Source organism: Ornithorhynchus anatinus, chromosome 10 (genome assembly GCF_004115215.2).
Source record: "Ornithorhynchus anatinus isolate Pmale09 chromosome 10, mOrnAna1.pri.v4, whole genome shotgun sequence".
Classification (NCBI taxonomy): domain Eukaryota; kingdom Metazoa; phylum Chordata; class Mammalia; order Monotremata; family Ornithorhynchidae; genus Ornithorhynchus; species Ornithorhynchus anatinus.
Window position 1 is genome coordinate 28,952,035 of NC_041737.1, and position 8,682 is coordinate 28,960,716.

Sequence of the window (8,682 nt, forward strand, 5' to 3'; positions counted from 1 at the left end):
ACAGTTCAAAACAAACAAAAGAAGCACTTTTTTACTCAGTGTTTGTTAATTCAGTGGAATTTGCTTTCATGTTAAATTGGGCAAGCAGGAAATATCAATACCTTCAAGAAGGATTCGGGAAGTTCAGGTCTGTCAGCTCCACAATCTATTAGGAGAAGGAAAACTCGGGATGTAGAAGAAAAGAATTAGGGCTGCAGAAAGTCTCCAGAAGAGTTTAATAGTATGTGGATGAGAGGCCCATGATGGGCTACTAGAGGGCAAAATGAGAGATTTAGAAAGCCCATTCCGAACCACAATTACTGATTCCATGAAAAGCAGCCATCCAGTTGCAAGTTACTGACAGTAATGGTCTCAGGGGCCCATTGATCTGATCTTGTAAAGGCATTGCTTATGTTCTTACATGAAGAATGTTGTCTATAGCTATCACAAAAAGAATATTTCTGTCAGAGACAACCCTGCCAAAAGCTGGAAAATATCAGTGGGAGAGAGGGATCATGATGGTGCAGGGCAAAGTAGAAAATGGGTGATTCAGAAAGTGCAAAAAATGTAATTCTGCCCTAAGGCAAAGGTACACAACTTGTGACAAGCCTCCAGATTTCTAGTTGAAGGGTAACTCAATTGTTGCATGGCTGCTCTCCAAATTTCACTTGGCTTTCTCTTTGTTCAGCTCAGTGTGAGCCAAAGCGGTTATTCTGTACATTTCTGGTAACTCAACCCACAAATCCTGGTTAACTTTACTGTGTGTCAGTTGTCTTGAATTAGACACTCTTAGGGACTGGATTGTGTTACTTTCTTATGTTTTACACCCAACGTACTGTGTAGGGCTGTTAGTTGCATATGGTTACAATCCTCTACAGATGTGGAAAATCTTTTTCGGTCTTTTGCCCAGCTAAGGAATAGTATTCATGCCACAGCTCAGAAAGGGAGAAATATTTCATAAAATAATGAGTTAAATGATCTCTTTGAAGAGAAGTTCTTCTCATTTCTCACAATTCATAGAGATGGGCAAAATAGGTTTGTTGCAATTTCCTTTCCAATTTCTGGCAGGAGGAGGCTCTTGCATAACTGATATAATCTTCCAAAAGTGCTGCCAGCTTTGTAAGGGCAGTCTATGAAAACTAGCCTATGAAATTGGAATATCTTCACAAGACCATAAACATTTATGCGATAAATAACCTCAACCCTACCAGTCATATTCTCTCTGGGACACAGGGTGCATTAAGTGAGTAGGAAGTAAGGTTAAGCAGTTTTCAAAGAAGACATAAACCTGATTTATCAACAGTCAGGACCAATTTACCAGTGTTGCGTCCTTACACTGGGACCGAGCAGGGAGGTTTTTGGTGGCCTCTGTGGTCCCTGATTCCCAGTAGCAGTAGAAATGATGGCATTTATTGAGCATCCATTTGGTACTAAATGCTTGGAAAGTACAGAATAACAAAATGACATGTTCTCTGCCCACATGGGTCTGCTGGACCTGTCTACCTCATGGATTGGCCTTGGTGGTTCTTTGACAAAGAATCTCCTCCAAGCATAGCAGATTTCCAGCAGGCATTTCCTTCTATATGGAGCCAGGACTAGAACTCAAATGTTATGACTCCCAGTGTTAGGCTCTATCCATAGGACCAAAAGCGAGGCTATATATGAGACAACAGGCTTAAACAAATGTTGTAATTTTTTCCAAAATTATTATTTTGGTCCAAAGTTTTACAGATCATTGAGAAGCCTGCTAATGTATGCCAACACTTCTGGTTATAACTTTAAAATGTCCAAAGCAGATTCTCCAGTTTTCACCATATTTCACTGTCAACAATTTTGCATAATCTTCCAGCTAGATTAGGGAAGCACAAAAGGTTGCAGCCACATTGTATTCATTAGAGAAGCAGTGTAGCCTAATGGAAGGAGCCTGGGCCTGGGGGTCAAATGACCTGTGTTCTAATCCCAGCTCCTCCATTTACCTACTGTGTGACTTTGGGAATGTCACTTCACTTCTTTGTGCCTCAGTTCCCTCATCTGCAAAATAGGGATTCCTGATCTCTCTCCTACTTAGATTGTGAGCCCCATATGGGCCCTGATTATCTTGTATCTACCCCCATGCCTAGTACAGTGCTTGACTCATAGCACTTAACAAATATTATTATTATTACCATTGTTACTATTATTTTTATTATTAAGTACCTAGTTGTTGCAATGTACTGCACTTGGTGCTTGGGAACTACACAAGAAGGAAGTGGCACATTCTCTTGTTTGTACTGTCTTATGTTATATGATGGCCACCTGATGCTTAGAATATTTCCTTTGTATAGCTGTTGACCTCTGAAACATTAGCTAATTAGTTTGGGATTACATTATGAAGTGCTGCTGTGAACCAACCAGAATTCATTTCAACTGAACATTCTTCAGAATAAATTCAAGTAGTTCCAAAATGTCCAAAAAGAAAAGGGTATAGAGATCTCTACTTACCAAAGTCTCCTGGTGAAAGACTGAAAAAAAAAAAAATCGGACAACCAGATAGGTCTAAATCTTCTCGTGTCCAGTTCTTCATTCCTCCTGCTACTTTAAACCTTCTGCTACTTCTAAGACAGGGTGAAGCCCAACCATTAGAATGTCATATGGTAACTGTGTAAGCTGGGCAACACCAGAAAATGGCTGAAGTGAAGCAAGAATTTCTTTGGGCTGCCATTCAAGACCAGGGTGTTGAAACATGCTTATGCCTTTCTCCTGCCTGGAACTCCCTCCCCACTCTCATTCAACAGAATACAGCTCTCCCCATCTTCAAAGCCCTCCTGAGATCACAGCTCCCCCAGGAGTTTATTTTTTCTTTTTTTCTGTGTAACCTCTATTCTTCTCGCCTTGTATCCCCTAATACCCAGCTCAGTTCTTCCAAGCTCCCTAAGTACTTAATGGATGAATCATATTTACTGAGTCCTTACTGTGTGCAGAACACTGTACAAAATGCCTGAGAGAGTACAATATAAGAGAGTTGGTAGACACATTCCACTTGTCTGCTGTGTGAACTTCGGCAAGTTACTTCACTTCTCTGTGCTTCAGTTACCTCATCTGTAAAATGGGGATTAAGACAGTGAGCCTCAAGTGGGACATGGACTGTGTTTAACCTGATGAACTTGTATCTTGTCTAGACTGCAACTCATTATGGGCAGGGAATGTGTCTGCTAATTCTGTTGTATTGTATGCTCTCAAGTGCTTAGTACAGTGCTCTGCCCATAGTAAGTGTTCAGTAAATACCATTGATTGATGGATTGATCTAACCTAATGCTTAGTAGAGTGCTTGGCACACGGTAACAGTTACCAAAACCATAGAAAATTTTTAAAAAGAGTTTACATTCAAAAAGACTTACAGTACCTGTTAGTACATGCACATATAGTAATAATAATGATAGTATTGATTAAGCTACTACTATGTGCCAAGCACTACCTTAAGCACAGGGACAGGTACAAGATAATAGCTTGTACACAGTACCAGTCCCACATGAGACTCACCCAGTCATATGTTCTACTGGTCCCTCTATCTTGCATGTCAATGTACATTTGATACATTTGCTCCACTCCCAGCCCCACAATCCTTATGCACGTGTCTTTAAATTATTTATTACAAATTACTCATTTAATCATATTGATGTCTGTCTCCCCCTCTAAACTGTAAGTTCATTACGGACAAAGTGACTACTAATTCTGTTGTACTGTACTCTCCCAAGTGCTTAGAAGATAGTAAGTTTCTGCACATAGTAAGTGCTCAATAAATACCACTGATTGATCGATTGATTGCATTGAACTGCAAGTGCCTTGAGGGCAAGGGTCATGTCTTCTGACTCTCTCACTGAGAGCCCAGAAAATGTGCCTTGTTTCTGTGGTACTCTCCTAAGCGCAATACAATCCTTGGCACACTAAGTACTCAGTAAATGCTATTTTAAAGGTATTGATGATGATAGTGCATGGTCATTTTGCATACAGCAACTCTTGAAAGACTTGCTTGAGGACTTCAGATGATGCTTTAGAAGAGCATTATGGAGGTGCAGAAGAGTTTTCTAAAACTTCAGTTCTCTTATTGCATTCCCAACATTGCTGTGTAGAATGACTTGAAGTGGATTGGGCTTAGCACACTTTTTGCTATGACCCACTGTTAATGGAAAGAGGACTGTGAGGGACACCCTTAGCTCTGATCAGGCCAGCCACGCCATCAGAAAGCAGTTTCAGAATGTTTTTGAATTTTCCTGGGCAGGAAAATTTGCTAAAATCTCAGTTTAAAACCTTCTAGCTTTACTAAATGATCTGTAGAAACTCATCTGATTCTCATTCAACGAAAAAAAAGACTGAAGCATGAAGTAACATAGAAGTTGTACGCATACCAATTATCTTCTAGACTGTAAGCTTGCTATGGACAGGGAATATGTCTGTTACGTTGTTATATTGTACTCTCCCAAGCACTTAGTACAGGGCTCTGAACACAGTAAGCACTCAATAAATATGATTGATCATGGGAAGAAGAGAGTTTGGGCCAGTTTTCCAAAGGCCTTTACGTAAAAGTTTATATTGAATTCTTTTTGGAGCATATTAGTAATGCCCATTGTTCTATTTGAAATACATTAATTTTTAAAAATAAAAGAGATATAAGTAACTGGAATACCTATTTAGATATGCTACGCAGAATTTCTCAACATTAAGAACTGTTCCTCATTGATAGCAACATAATTTACATTCTACATGATCAATTACCTCATGAGCCCTCCCTTCCTCTCAACATACCCATTTCCATAGAATACACCCATCATCATGTTTATTGAAAGCCCATAACCTTAACTTCATCTTCAGCTTTTCACTATTATTCAGGGCTCACATCCAATCAATTGCCAAATTTTGCCAATTATTTCTCCAAATCATTTCCCTGATCATCATCATCATCTTCTTACTCCTCTTCTTCTTCCCCCTCCTCTCTCCTTCTTCCCCTCTTCCTTCTTTTTCTTCTTTTTCTCCTCCTTCTTCTCTTTCTCCTTCTCTTTCCCTTTTTTAAGCATTTATTATGTGTCAAGCACTGTTCTAAGCACTGAGGTAGAAACAAGTTACTCAGGTTGGACCCAGTCCCTATCCTGCATGGTACTCACAGTGAAAGTAGGAGGACTTACTGTCTACCCTGTTTGGGAAGAACTCATCTTATCACAGTTAGACTACTATATTAGCATCGACACTGGTCTTTTTTGTCTCTAGCATTTCCTCGACATTATCACCCATCTCTCTTCAAAATTCTCTAATGATTACTCATCTTCCTCTGCATCAAAGACATAGCCTTTCCATTAGCTTCATGTCTCTGTACCAGCTTTATACACTCACATATCAGGTATCTTCATTTGCTATCCCTAGCTTACACTCTTCATTCCTCCTGACATTTCTAATTGTCTCCATCTGTCAAAGGGTTTCCAACCCCTTTCTCATACTATTCACCAGCCTAAAACTCCTCCCCGCACCACGTCCACAAACTCCTCAATTCTTCCCACCTTAAAAGCCCTCCTAAAATTCCACCATCACCAGTTAATCTTTCCTAATTTATTCCCAACATCGCAAGTTGTACCAACCCAATGGATTTCTAGTACTTATGTATTCATTTATATTCTTTCTGAAAAATTATTTAAACATGTAAGGAAGCAGTGTAGCCTAGTAAAAAAAACAGAGGCCTGGGAGTCAGAGGATGTGGGTTCCAAACCCAGATCTGCCAATTGCTTGCTGTGCAACCTGGGATAAATCACTTAACCTCTCTTTGCCTAGGTTTTGTCATCTGTAAAATGGAAATTCAACACCTATTCTCCCTCCTACTTAGACTGTGAGTCCCATATGGGACAGTGACTGTGACCCATCTAATTATCTAGCATCTACCTCAGTGCTTAGAGTGTTTGACACACTGTAAGTGCTTAACAAATAACATAACACACAAACACAAATATAAAGTATATGTATAAGTAAAGGTACACAGGCTACAACCAGCCCACAATGCATACAACCCCAATCAATCGATCAATCAATCAATTAAATTTACTGAGCATTTACTCTGTGAAGAGCACTGTACTAAGTTCTTGGGAGAGTATGGTATATCTGAGTTGGTAGACTTATTCCCCACCCACAAAGAGCTTACAGTCTAGAGGGGGAGACAGATATTAATATAAATAAATAAATTACAGATACATATATAAGTGTTATGGGTCTTGTAGAGAAATGATCCTGGCAGCAGAATGAAGTTGGGACTTAAATGGGGAGAGACAGGAGTCAGGGAGGTCAGCAAGGAGGCTAATGCAGCAGTCAAGGTGGGTTAGGATAAATACTTGGATAAACATGGTAGCAGTTTGAATGGAGAGGATAGGGTGGGTTTTAGTGCTTTTGTGAAGACTGAACCTACAGGATTGAGTGCCATATTGAACATGTGGTTTGAATGAGAGGAATGATTCGAGGATAATGCCAAGGTTACAAGCTGGTGAGACAGGAAGGATGGTAGTGCTGTCTCCAGGGACAGGAAATCAGGGGGAGGATAGGGTTTGCGTGGGAAGATAAGGAGTTCTGTTGAGGGCACATTAACTTTGAGGAGTCGATGGGACATCCAAGTAGAGTTGTTCTGAAGGCAGGAAAAAATGTGAGACTGCAGAGAAGGAGAAAGATCAGGCCTGGAGATACCAATTTAGGGACCATCTTCATAAAGATGGTAGTTGAAGGCAAGGGAGGAAATTCATTCATTCATTCATTCAATAGTATTTATTAAGCGCTTACTATGTGCAGAGCACCGTACTAAGCGCTTGGAATATACAATTCGGCAACAGGTAGAGACCATCCCTGCCCAATGACGGGCTTACAGTCTAATCGGGGGAGACAGACGGACAAAGACAACATAATCACAATAAATATAATCAAGGGGATGTACAACTCATTAACAAAATAAATAGGCTAATAAAAATATATACAAATGAGCACAGTGCTGAGGGGAGGGGAAGGGAGAGGGGGAGGAGCAGAGGGAAAGGGGGCTTAGCTGAGGGGAGGTGAAAGGGGGAAGGGGTAGGGAGCTGAGGGCAGAGGGGAAGCAGAGAGGGAGCAGAGGGAGCAGAGGGAAAAGGGGAAGCTCAGTCTGGGAAGGACTCTTGGAGGAGGTGAGCTCTCAGTAGGGCTTTGAAGTGGATAAGAGAGTTAGTTTGGCGGAGGTGAGGAAGGAGGGCATTCCAGGACAGCGGTAGAACGTGGACCAGAGGTCGATGGCGGGATAGGCGTGTACGGGGGATGGTGAGGAGGTGAGTGGCAGAGGAGCGGAGCATGTGGGGCAGGCAATAGAAAGAGAGAAGGGAGGTGAGGTACGAGGATGCAAGGTGATGGAGAGCCTTGAAGCTCAGAGTGAGAAGTTTTTGTTTTGTGCGGAGGTTGATGGGCTACTGGAGGTTTTTAAGGAGGTAGTTACTGGAGGTTTTAAGGAGGCGAGTGACATGCCCAGAGTGTTTCTGCAGGAAGATGATCCGGGCAGCAGAAGAAGAATAGACTGGAGTGGGGAGAGACAGCAGGAAGGGAGATCAGAGAGAAGGCTGACACAATAATCCAGCCGGGATATTATGAGAACTTGTACCAATACGATAGCCGTTTGAATGGAGAGGAAAGTGTGGATTTTGGCGATATTGTAAAGGTGAGACCGGCAGGCATTGGTGACAAATTGGATGTGTGGGGTGAATGAGAGAGTGAGGAGTAGATATAAATGGAGAATAGATGGGAACACACAACTGAACCTTTAAGGACTCCCACAGTTAGGAGGATGGAGGCAGAGAAGGAACTCATGAAAGAGACCGAGAATGAGCCACCAGTGAGATAGGGGGAGAACCAAATCCGTTACCAAGACCTGCCGGTTTCACCTCTACAATATCGCCAAGATCCGCCCTTTCCTCTCCACCCAAACGGCTACCTTACTGTTATGGGCTCTCGTTATATCCCGGCTAGACTACTGTGTCAGCCTTCTCTCTGACCTCCCTTCCTCCTCTCTCGCCCCGCTCCAGTCTATTCTTCACTCCGCTGCCCGGCTCATCTTCCTGCAGAAACGATCTGGGCATGTCACTCCCCTTCTTAAACAACTCCAGTGGTTGCCTATCAACCTCCGCTCCAAACAAAAACTCCTCACTCTAGGCTTCAAGGCTCTCCATCACCTTGCCCCTTCCTACCTCTCCTCCCTTCTCTCTTTCTACCACCCACCCCGCACGCTCCGCTCCTCTGCCACCCACCTCCTCACCGTCCCTCGGTCTCGCCTATCCCGCCGTCGACCCCTGGGTCACGTCCTCCCGCAGTCCTGGAACGCCCTCCCTCCTCACCTCCGCCAAACTGATTCTCTTTCCCTCTTCAAAACCCTACTTAAAACTCACCTCCTCCAAGAGGCGTTCCCAGATTGAGTTCCTCTTCTCCCTCTACTCCCTCTGCCATCCCCCCTTTACCTCTCTGCAGCTTAACCCTCTTTTTCCCCTTTTCCCTCTGCTCCTCCACCTCTCCCTTCCCATCCCCACAGCACTGTACTCGTCCGCTCAACTGTATATATTTTCATTACCATATTTATTTTGTTAATGAATTGTACATCGCCTTGATTCTATTTAGTTGCCATTGTTTTTACGAGATGTTCTTCCCCTTGACTCTATTTATTGCCATTGTTCTTGTCTGTCCGTCTCC